The sequence below is a fragment of the Hylobates moloch genome, unplaced genomic scaffold (genome assembly GCF_009828535.3).
Source record: "Hylobates moloch isolate HMO894 unplaced genomic scaffold, HMol_V3 SCAFFOLD_19, whole genome shotgun sequence".
Taxonomy (NCBI): domain Eukaryota; kingdom Metazoa; phylum Chordata; class Mammalia; order Primates; family Hylobatidae; genus Hylobates; species Hylobates moloch.
In genome coordinates this window covers 57,155,257-57,167,786 of record NW_026652294.1, presented here as the reverse complement: position 1 = coordinate 57,167,786, position 12,530 = coordinate 57,155,257, and the positions used below count along the sequence as shown (strand labels likewise).

The 12,530-nt window shown below is 39.6% G+C and overlaps 1 protein-coding gene and 1 pseudogene across 2 annotated transcripts in view; one reads left to right on the top strand and one right to left on the bottom strand.

The window, feature by feature from the left end:
* Positions 1–1,404: 1,404 nt before the first annotated feature.
* The window catches only part of IFNE (interferon epsilon), a 33,922-nt gene continuing 22,796 nt past the window's right edge, over positions 1,405–12,530 (bottom strand). For both annotated transcript variants that reach the window (XM_032138395.2, XM_032138394.2), the window contains one exon: positions 1,405–3,068. The gene's annotated coding sequence lies outside the window, so the exon portion shown is untranslated. The remainder of the gene's footprint in view (positions 3,069–12,530) is intronic.
* LOC116458610 (interferon omega-1-like) lies at positions 2,608–3,192 on the top strand (annotated as a pseudogene).

Here is a 12,530-nt window from a genome sequence, read left to right as displayed (position 1 = left end):
GGGCACATGTTGAAACCCTGTCTCTACAAAAAATTTGAAAAATTAGCCAAGCATGATCGTGCATACTTGTGGTCCCAGTTACTCAAGAAACTGAGGTAAAAGGACTGCTTGAGCCCAGGAGGTCAGGTTGCAGTGATCCGTTATCTTACCACTGCACTCCAGCCTAGGTGACACAGTAAGACCCTGTGTCAAAAAAGAAAATCTTAAAACAGTGGATAGTTCTTATTAGGCATGCAATAAATGTTGGTGTTATCATTTTTAATATTAGTATTATTATTAACATCATCATCCAGATTAAAATAGATGATTTTTAATCTCAAGGCTATCTTATCATTGCCTGGATGGATTTATTAACTAGGTAGAGTCTTCAGACAAGCTTAATGTCTAATATCCTGCCAGAGAGCTTTGTTGGTGTTCTAGCAACTGCAGCCTGGTTGTCAATCTTTTGGGAGTTGGTTGGTGTGACTTCTCCCTTCTCTCCAGAGCTGATCACATGTGGATTAAGTGAAAGAAAGTCAAGTAGCTGATCTTCAAAAACTCTCTAGTCCCCAATTTTTGCTGCACTGAATTTTGCTAACTTACACTTTGCAGTTAGTAAGGGGAAAGTCACTCCCCTTATTTCACTTTCATGACAATCAGAATTGCTTCTGTTTTCTTTCTCCCTACAAACAACTGTCAAGTAGTACTTTCTACAAAAGTTGAAATGAGAAACAAGAAAAACACGAATTTTGGAAATTATAGAGAAAACCAGTGTAGCTCTTTTGCCTTTCTTTTACTTTCCTTTGTTTGTGTTACTTCATCATGAATTAGAATGTAATGTGGTAGCAGCAAGACAAACTTTGCCCAGTAAAACGCTACGTTAAAAAAGTATTCTAAAAATTCATTTGTTGTTAAGCTTTAAATTTAAAATGAAGAATTACAAATCAGTAAAGGAAAGATGGCTATGGCTGTTCAACGTAATAGCATGGGGCTCACTGCGCACCGTCAAAGTTTCATGTAGACACAGATGTAAGAAACTTCAACAGATCACACTGAACTGGTGAACAACTTGAGGGTCACCAGTTTCTGTAATATGAGCCTCTAAAGAGAGGCAGCAGCATCTTTGAGTCTCCTGTGCATAGCTCAGAAATTTTAAGCATAAACACTGTTCAATAGTTTAAAAGAATTAAAGATAGCAAAAGAGTTAAAGAATAAAAGCTGTACTTGGTGAAGTAAAAATTATTTAACTACTGAAGATAAAATGATTACAATTGGATAATTCCTCTACCTACTTAGACAAAACAAACCTTTGCTCTCAGCGTTCTAGGGCTGTTGAGACTTTGATACCTAGGGCATGGGTCAGAAGAAGAGCAGGTCACCACTGAGAGCATATACTCCTTCACCCAAATATTCTAGGAGCAAGGGCAAAGGTCACAAAGGATTTATTGTTTTGGCAACAAAGAAGCAAGAACCTCCTTGGGAAAGGAGTTCTAAAGTCATCAGGACGTGGTGAGCCTGCAGTTAGGGAATGACTTGATGTGATAAATACCTTGTGAGTCATCATTGCTGAGGAAATAACATTATTTTAAGATTAAAATTTCCGCACCCATATGCACCTTAAAAAAGAAAAAAAAACCCAACAGAATTTCTTTTAGGTGTATTGGCACAGCCTGAGGAGTGCTACATTTCTCCAGTAAGAAAATAACGCAAAAAAGGCAATGTTCATTGATCCAAGCTTGAGCCCCCAGGGAAACATAACCGCATGAACCTGAGTGAATATATTCTAGAAGGAGGGAAGCACCAGAGAAGTTCTTTCACTAATAACCATCAACGTCTTCTGTGAATCAAATATCAAACAAAGATAGTCCTAAAAATTTTAATTTCCAGAGATAGGTAATTCCCTAACTGAATACAGAAACCCATAGGGCCCAGGGATCCTGATTTCCTATGCAAAATGGAGGGTAAAATTGGAGGCTAGGATCTGGGCTAAAAGTATTTACTTCTAACATAGCACAAAGATGTTTCTCATCTGATCGATCAATATCCATTTGGATTGATATATTGTAAGTTTACTGGGAATATTGAACTTCTATTGCAAAAATCAAGAGTGTAGAGTGATGACTTCCTTTTAGGTCATATAGAACAAGGTTTTTCAACCCCCATCCATGGACCGGGGTACCGGTCCTGGCCTGGTAGGCCACACAGCAGGAGGCAAGCAGGCCAACCAGCAAGCATTAATGCCTGAGCTCGCCTCCTATCACATCAGCAGTGGCATTAGATTCTCAAAAGAGCAGGAACCCTATTGTGAAGTGCAGATGTGAAGGATCTAAGTTGTGTCTCCTAATGAGAATCTAATGCCTCTAAAAACATTCCCTCCCTGACCCCATTTTTCGTGGAAAAATTATCTTCCACCAAACTGGTGGCCAAAAGGTTGTGGATGCTGATATAGAAGACATGTAAATGAAAACAATAAGTGGAATTAAAAATTGAGAGAAATGCTCAGAAAAATGAAAACTATTTGTGCTCCATTAAAGCCATGCATACATAGAATGTCTTCATAGAACCTAGGATCCAAGGTTCTATGAAGACCTCTCAGCTCAGCCAGGCCAAAAGCATCCTGATTTCCCAATGGTCCTCCTCTTCCCTCTACTGGCAGCCCTAGAGGTGTGCAGCTGTGGCTCTTTTGGATTTCTAGGATGTAACCTACCTCAGAATCATGGCCTGCTAGGCAGGAACACCTTGGTGCTTCTAGGCCAAATGAGGAAAATCTCTCCCTTCTTGTGTCTGAAGGACAGAAGTGACTTCAGATTCCCCCAGGAGATGGTGGAAGTCAGCCAGTTGCAGAAGGCTCAGGCTATGTCTTTCCTCTATGATGTGCTGCAGCAGGTCTTCAGTTTCTCACACAGAGCGCTCCTCTGCTGCATGGAACATGATCTTCCTGGACCAACTCCACACTGTATGTCATCAGCAGCTGGAACACCTGGAGACCTGCTTGGTGCAGGAGATGGGAGAGGGAGAAGCTGGGGGTGGCGGGTGATTGAGGGCTCTACACTGGCCCTGAGGAGGTATTTCTGGGAATCCATCTCTACCTGAAAGAGAAGAAATAAAGATTGTACCTGGGAAGTTGTCAGACTGGAAATCATGAGACCTTTTTCATCCACAAGTTTGCAAGAAAGATTGAGAAGTAAGGATGAAGACCTGGGCTCATCATGAAATGATTCTCATTGACTAATCTGCCATATCACACTTGTACATGTGACTTTGGATATTCAAAAAGCTCACTTCTGTTTTATCAGAAATTATTGAATTAGTTTTAGCAAATACTTTATTAATAGCACAAAGCAAGTGTATGTCAAAAACATTCAGCTCCTGGGGCATCCGTAACTCAGAGATAACTGCCCTGATGCTGTTTATTTATCTTCCTTCTTTTTTTCATGCCTTGTATTTATGATATTTATATATTTTATATGTTCATCTTCACATTGTATTAAAATTTATAAAACATTCACTTTTTCATATTAAGTTTGCATTTTGTTTTATTAAATTCGTATCAAAGAAAACTCTGTAAATGTTTCTATTCTAAAAACAATGTCTACTTTCTCTTTTTGTAAACCAAATTGAAAATATGGTAAAATGTATTAACTCATTCATTTCATTTCTATTATATGTATAAATTGAGTAAATGGCAAGCTGTGGGATTTTCTTAAAGAAATACAGGTGAATAAAGCAAACACAGTTTCTCTCAGTCTAAGAGGGAAAGAGACATAAAAACAGGACAAATATTTATATTATTTCAATTATGTTAAATGCTACAAAGAGAAGTAAAGAAAAGTGATGTTCTCACATCAGAAGCTTTAGGTATAAATGGTGCTTGGAAGGGAAAAATATTAGATATCCTTCCTAAGGTGCATGGGAGATATGTAAGTACATGTCTTATTGGCAGGTGGGAATTATGTGTCTAGAATGCCATGGGGGAAGGTGTTAATTTGGGATTCTTTATTTTATGTCTGATTATCAGGGTACGGGAATGGATGTAGTCACATAAATAGAGGGGACAATGTGACGAGAACATAAACTTTATCCTGCAGACCCTCAGCAGTTAAAGGAAGGGCTGAAGAGTAGAGTCTGCAAAATGCCCTGAGGCCGATAGCCAGTGCAGTTAGAAGGCGAAATAGGGAAGAATCAGGGAAAGACTAATGAGGAAAGGACAGTGGTACTTTCAGGGAAGGAAGACCAAACTATCCTAGTGAATCTGAAAACAGAAGTCACTGGTGACCTTGACTGATGGTGGAATATATGGTTTAGTAGAATTACTGGAACAGAAATGAGAGATGAGAGTAGGTTGGAGAAGAAACACAAGAAGGGGAATTAGGTACACTGTGCATAAAAAATTACCCTGGGAAGGTTAGTCGGGGGAGTGGAGTTGGGAAATAAGGTGGTATCTGGAGGAAAATATTGTTTACACACCCATGTATATTTTTTCATGTGTTTTGAAAGCATTTTCAAAGAATAGATCAATTGAAACAAACATTTTGACATTTTGTATTGAGGTATGATTTACAGATTTAAAAATTTCTATTATTTAAAGTGTACAACATAGTGTTTTGGTGTAAGTGTACCTTGTGTAATGATTCCCACAATCAAGCCAATTAAAACATTCATCACCTAACATATTCATCATGTTGTGTGTGTGTGATGAGGACACTTAAGATCTACTACCTCAGCAAATTTCAAGTATATGTTATTATTAATTATATTTACCATACTGTACTGAAAATTTTTAACATTCAATTTATAAAAGCTATTACTTATTTAAATACTTGATTTAAAACTTTTCTTATTTGAAAACAGTAATTTATTAAAATTATAACTTATTGTAATTAATATTATTTTGTAGTAAATTTCAATAGTAATGTATTTACTTGCTAATTTTAGTTCTTTTTTTATTCTTTCATTTTGTTTTATCTGTTAACTTCATTTACTACAGTTTCTATGTTAGCCAATTTCTTTCTATTTTTTTTTTTGTTTTGTTTTGAGACGGGGTCTTGTCTCTGTTGCCCAGGCTGGACTGCAGTGGTGTGATCTCAGCTCACTGCTACCTCCTCATCCGGGGCTCAAGTGATTCTTGCGCCTCAGCCTCCCAAGTAGCTAGGATACAGCAGTGTGCTACCACACCTGGCCAATTATTTTATTTTATTTTTGTAGAGACGGGGTTTCACCATGTTGTCCAAGCTGGTCTGGAACTCCTGGCCAAAAGCGATCCATCCACCTTGGCTTCCCGAAGTGCTGGGATTACAGGAATGAGCCACGTGCTCTGCCAATTATTTTATAATTTTTAATCATTGACATTTTAAATAGATTACAGCTAATTAGCTAATTCTTTATGGACAGTTGATTTGTTTTTAATTGACAATAATTATATATATTTATGGGGTACACTATGATGTTTTGGTACATGTATACATCACATAACATCAACTCAGAGTAATTAGCATATTGATCACCTCAAATATTTATCAATACTTTCTGGTAAGAACATTCAAAATCATGTCTTCTAGCTATTTTAAAATATAAGTAGTCATCTTACTACGCAATAGAACACCAGAATTTATTCCTCCTGTCTCACTGTAATTTTGCACCCATTGAACAGCTCTCTCTCTCTCTCTTTCTCTCTCTCTGTCCTCTACACTCCCCTGACTCTGGTACTCACTATTCCACTCTCTACTTCTATGAGATCAGCTTTTTTAGATGCTACATAGGAGTGAGATCATGTGTAATTTGTCTCTCTGGGCTTGGCTTATATCACTTAACATAATGTCCTCCTAGTTCATCCACGTTGCCACAAATGACAAGATTTTATGGCTTAGTGGTATTTAATTGTGTATATATACCGCATTTTAAAATCCATTCATCTGTTGCTGGACACATAGGTTGATTCCATATCTTGGCTATTGTGCATACTGCTGCAATAAACATAAAAATGTAGATATTTCTGTGACATATTGAACTCATTTCCTTTAGATATATACTATGGGCACCTTAAAAAAAATTATCCTGTATACAATACCTAGACAGTTCCTTGTATTTTTCTGCAAGAATCATTTAAGATATAGAACTACACTTCTCCCTAGTCACATTTCTCTTTTGATTTGACAAATATTCACTTCATTTTCTTGTAAATCTGATTTTACCTTTAATTTCTATATTGCATCAGGAATATTCCATAAGGATTTATTTATTCTATGATATGAAAATCTAGAGCATAAATAAGATGACCGAATAGGAACAGCTCCAGTCTATAGCTCTCAGTGTAAGCGACGCAGAAGACGGGTGAGTTCTGCATTTCCAACTGAGGTACTGGGTTCATCTCACTGGGGCGTGTCAGACAGTGGGTACAGGACATTGGGTGCAGCCCACTGAGCAAGAGCTAAAGCAGGGTGAGGCATTGCCTCACCCAGGAAGTGGAAGAGGTCAGGGAATTCCCTTTGTTAGCCAAGGGAAGCCGTGACAGCACCTAGAAAACTGGGTCATTCCCACCCTAATACTGCACTTTTCCAAGGGTCTTAGCAAATGGCACACCAGGAGATTATATCCCGCACCTGGCTCAGAGGGTCTCACACCCACGGAGCCTTGCTCATTGCTAGCCCAGCAGTCTGAGATATAACTGCAAGGCAGCAGTGAGGCTTAGGGAGGGGCGCCCACCATTGCTGAGGCTTGAGTAGGTAAACAAAGCATCCGGGAAGCTCGAACTGGGTGAAGCCCACCACAGCTCAAGGAGGGCTGCCTGCCTCTGTAGACTCCACCTCTGGGGGCAGGGCATAGCCGAACAAAAGGCAGCAGAAACCTCTGCAGATTTAAATGACCCTGTCTGACAGCTTTGAAGAGAGTAGTGGTTCTCCCAGCATGGAGTTTGAGATCTGAGAACGGACAGACTGCCTCCTCAAGTGGGTCCCTGACCCCTGAGTAGCCTAACTGGGAGGCATTCCCCAGTAGGAGCAGACTGACACCTCACACAGCTGGGTACCCCTCTGAGATGAAGCTTCCAGAGGAACGATCAGGCAGCAACATTTGCTGTTCAGCAATATTTGCTGTTCTGCAGTCTCTGCTGCTGATACCTAGGCAAACACAGTCTGGAGTGGACCTCCAGCAAACTCCAACAGACCTGCAGCTGAGGGTCTTGACTGTTAGAAGGAAAACTAACTAAGAGAAAAGACATCCACACCAAAACCCCATCTGTACGTTACCATCATCAAAGACCAAAGATAGATTAAAACCACAAAGATGGGGAAAAAAACAGAGCAGAAAAGCTGAAAATTCTAAAAATCAGAGCACCTCTCCCCCTCCAAAGGAACCCAGCTCCTCACCAGCAACGGAACAAAGCTGGACAGAGAATGACTTTGACGAGTTGAGAGAAGAAGGCTTCAGAAGATCAAACTTCTGCGAGCTAAAGAAGGGAGTTCCAACCCATCGCAAAGAAGCTAAAAACCTTGAAAAAAGATTAGAGGGATGGCTAACTAGAATAAACAGTGTAGAGAAGTCCTTAAATGACCTGACGGAGCTGAAAATCATGGCACAAGAACTACATGATGAATGCACAAGCTTCAGTAACCGATTCGATCAACTGTAAGAAAGGGTATCAGTGATTGAGATCAAATGAATGAAATGAAGTGAGAAGTTTAGAGAAAAAAGAATAAAAAGAAATGAACAAAGCCTCCAAGAAACATGGGACTATGTGAAAAGACCAAATCTACATCGGATTGGTGTACCTGAAAGTGATGGGGAGAATGGAACCAAGTTGGAAAACACTCTGCAGGATATTATCCAGGAGAACTTCCCCAATCTAGCAAGGCAGGCCAACATTCAAATTCAGGAAATACAGAGAACGCCACAAAGATACTCCTCGAGAAGAGCAACTCCAAGACACATAATTGTCAGATTCACCAAAGTTGAAATGAAGGAAAAAATGTTAAGGGCAGCCAGAGAGAAAGGTTGGGTTACCCACAAAGGGAAGCCCATCAGACTAACAGCAGATTTCTCAGCAGAAACTCTACAAGCCAGAAGAGAGTGGGGGACAATATTCAACATTCTTTTTTTTTTTGAGACGGAGTCTTGCTCAGTCGCCCAGGCTGGAGTGCAGTGGCGCGATCTCGGCTCACTGCAACCTCCGCCTCCCTGGTTCATGCCATTCTCCTGCCTCAGCCTCTCCGAGTAGCTGGGACTACAGGCGCCCGCCACCATGCCCGGCTAATTTTTTGTATTTTTGGTAGAGACGGGGTTTCACCGTGGTCTCGATCTCCTGACCTCGTGATCCGCCCGCCTCGGCCTCCCAAAGTGCTGGGATTACAAGCGTGAGCCACCGCGCCCGGCCTCAACATTCTTAAAGAAAAGAATTTTGAACCCAGAATTTCATATCCAGCCAAATTAAGCTTCATAAGTGAAGGAGAAATAAAATACTTTACAGACAAGCAAATGCTGACAGATTGTGTCACCAGCAGGCCTGCCCTAAAAGAGCTCCTGAAGGAAGCACTAAACATGGAAAGGAACAACTGGTACCAGCCACTGCAAAAACATGCCAAATTGTAAAGACCATCGAGGCTAGGAAGAAACTGCATCAATTAATGAGCAAAATAACCAGTTAACATCATAATGACAGGATCAAGTTCACAAAAAACAATATTAACCGTAAATGTAAACGGGCTAAATGCTCCAATTAAAAGACACAGACTGGCAAATTGGATAGAGTCAAGAACCATCAGTGTGCTGTATTCAGGAGACCCATCTCACGTGCAGAGACACACATAGGTTCAAAACAAAGGGATGGAGGAAGATCTACCAAGCAAATGGAAAACAAAAAAGGCAGGCATTGCAATCCTAGTCTCTGATAAAACAGACTTTGAACCAACAAAGATCAAAAGAGATAAAGAAGGCCATTACATAATGGTAAAGGAATCAATTCAACAAGAAGAGCTAACTATCCTAAATATATATGCACCGAATACAGGAGCACCCAGATTCATAAAGCAAGTCCTTAGAGACCTAGAAAGAGACTTAGACTCCCACACAATAATAATGGGAGACTTTAACACCCCACTGTCAACATTAAACAGATCAACGAGACAGAAAGTTAACAAGGATATCCAGGACTTGAACTCAGCTCTCCACCAAGCAGACCTAATAGACATCTACAGAACTCTCCACCCCAAATCAACAGAATATACATTCTTCTTAGCACCACATCACACTTATTCTAAAATTGACCACATAGTTGGAGGTAAAGCACTCCTCAGCAAATGTAAAAGAACAGCAATTATAACAAACTGTCTCTCAGACCACAGTGCAATCAAACTAGAACTCAGGATAAAGAGACTCACTCAAAACTGCTCAACTACATGGAAACTGAACAACCTGCTCCTGAATGACTACTGGGTACATAACGAAATGAAGACAGAAATAAAGATGTTCTTTGAAACCAATGAGAACAAAGACACAACATACCAGAATCTCTGGGACACCTTTAACACAGTGTGTAGAGGGAAATTTATAGCACTAAATGCCCACAAGAGAAAGCAGGAAAGATCTAAAATCGACACCCTAACATCACGATTAAAAGAAATAGAGAAGCAAGAGCAAACACATTGAAAAGCTAGCAGAAGGCAAGAAATAACTAAGATCAGAGCAGAACTGAAGGAGATAGAGACACAAAAAAACCTGCAAAAAATCAGTGAATCCAGGAGCTGGTTTTTTGAAAAAATCAAGAAAATTCATAGACTGCTAGCAAGACTAATAAAGAAGAAAGGAGAGAAGAATCAAATAGATGCAATAAAAATGATAAAGCGGATATCACCACTGATCCCACAGAAATACAAACTGCCATCAGAGAATACTATAAACACCTCTACGCAAATAAACTAGAAAATCTAGAAGAAATGTATAAATTCCTGGACACAAACACTCTCCGAAGACTAAACCAGGAAGAAGTTCTCTGAACAGACCAATAACAGGCTCTGAAATTGACACAATAATTAATAGCCTACCAACCAAAAAAAGTCCAGGACCAGACGGATTCACAGCCGAATTCTACCAGAGGTACAAAGAGGAGCTGGTACCATTCCTTCTGAAATTGTTCCAATCAATAGAAAAAGAGAGAATCCCCCCTAACTTATTTTATGAGGCCAGCGTCATCCTGATACTAAAGCCTGGCAGAGACACAACAAAAAAAGAGAATTTTAGACCAATATCCCTGATGAACATCAATGCAAAAATCCTCAATAAAATACTGGCAAACCGAATCCAGCAGCACATCAAAAAGCTTATCCACCAAGATAAAGTTGGCTTCATCCCTGGGATGCAAGGCTGGTTCAACATACACAAATCAATAAATGTAATCCATCACATAAACAGAAGCAAAGACAAAAACCACGTGATTATCTCAATAAATGCGGAAAACGTCTTCAACAAAATTCAACAGCCTTTCATGCTAAAAACTCTCAATAAACTAGCTATCAATGGAACGTATCTCAAAATAATAAGAGCTATTTATGACAAACCCACAGCCAGTATCTTACCGAATGGGCAAAAACTGGAAGCATTCCCTGTGAAAACTGGCACAAGACAGGGATGCCCTCTCTCACCACTCCTGTTTAACACAGTATTGGAAGTTCTGGCCAGGGCAATCAGGCAAGAGAAAGAAATAAAGGGTATTTAATAAGGAAAAGAGGAAGTCAAATTGTGCTTGTTTGCAGATGACATGATTGTATATCTAGAAAAATCCATCATCTCAGCCCAAAAACTCCTTAAGCTGATGAGCAACTTCAGCAAAGTCTCAGGATACAAAATCAATGTACAAAAATCACAAGCATTCTTATACACCAATAACAGACAAACAGAGAGCCAAATCACGAGTGAACTCCCATGCACAGTTGCTACAAAGAGAATAAAATACCTAGGCCTCCAACTTATAAGGGATGTGAAGGACCTCTTCAAGGAGAACTACAAACCACTGCTCAATGAAATAAAAGAGGACACAAACAAATGGAAGAACATTCCATGCTCATGGATAGGAAGCATCAATATCATGAAAATGGCCATACTGCCCAAGGTAAGTTATAGATCCAATGCCATCCCCATCAAGCTACCAATGACTTTCTTCACAGAATTGGAAAAAAACTACTTTAAAGTTCATATGGAACCAAAAAAAGAGCCCACTTTGCCAAGACAATCCTAAGCCAAAAGAACAAAGCTGGAGGCATCAGGCTACCTGGCTTCAAACTATACTACAAAGATACAGTAACCAAAACAGCATGGTACTGGTACCAAAACAGAGATATAGACCAATGGAACACAACAGAGGCCTCAGAAATAACACTAAACATCTACAACCATCTGGTCTTTGACAAACCTGACAAAATCAAGAAATGGGGAAAGGATTCCCTATTTAATAAATGGTGCTGGGAAAACTGGCTAGACATAGGTAGAAAGCTGAAACTGGATCCCTTCCTTACACCTTATACAAAAATTAATTCAAGATGGATTAAAGACTTAAATATTAGACCTAAAACCATAAAAACCCTAGAAGAAAACCTAGGCAATACCATTCAGGACATAGGCATGGGCAAAGACTTCATGTCTAAACCACCAAAAGCAATGGCAACAAAAGCCAAAATAGACAAATGGGATCTAATTAAACTAAAGAGCTTCTGCACAGCAAAAGAAACTACCATCAGAGTGAACAGGCAACCTACAGAATGGGGGAAAAATTTTGCAATCTACTCATCTGACAAAGGGCTAATATCCAGAATCTACAAAGAACTTAAACAAATTTACAAGAAAAAAATCAAACAACCCCATCAAAAAGTGGGCAAAGGACATGAAAAGACACTTTTCAAAAGAAGGCATTTATGCAGCCAACAGACACATGAAAAAATACCCATCATCACTGGTCATCAGAGAAATGCAAATAAAAACCACATTGAGATACTGTCTCACATCAGGTAGAATGGTGATCATTAAAAAGTCAGGAAACAACAGGTGCTGGAGAGGATGTGGAGAAATAGGAACACTTTTACACTGTTGGTGGGACTGTAAACTGGTTCAACCATTGTGGAAGACAATGTGGCGATTCCTCAAGAATCCAGAACTAGAAATACCATTTGACCCAGCAATCCCATTACTGAGTATATACCCAAAGGATTATAAATCATGCTACTATAAAGACACATACACATGTATGTTTATTGCGGCACTATTCACAATAGCATAGACTTGGAACCAACCCAAATGTCCATCAATGATAGACTGGATTAAGAAAATGTGGCACATATATACCATGGAATACTATGCAGCCATAAAAAAGAATGAGTTCATGTCCTTTGTAGCAACATGGATGAAGCTGGAAACCATCATTCTGAGCAAACTATCACAAGGACAGAAAACCAAACACCGCATGTTCTCACTCATAGGTGGAAATTGACCAACGAGAACACTTGGACACAGGGCGGGGTACATTACACACCAGGGCCTATTGTAGAGTGGGGAAATGAGGGAGGGATAGC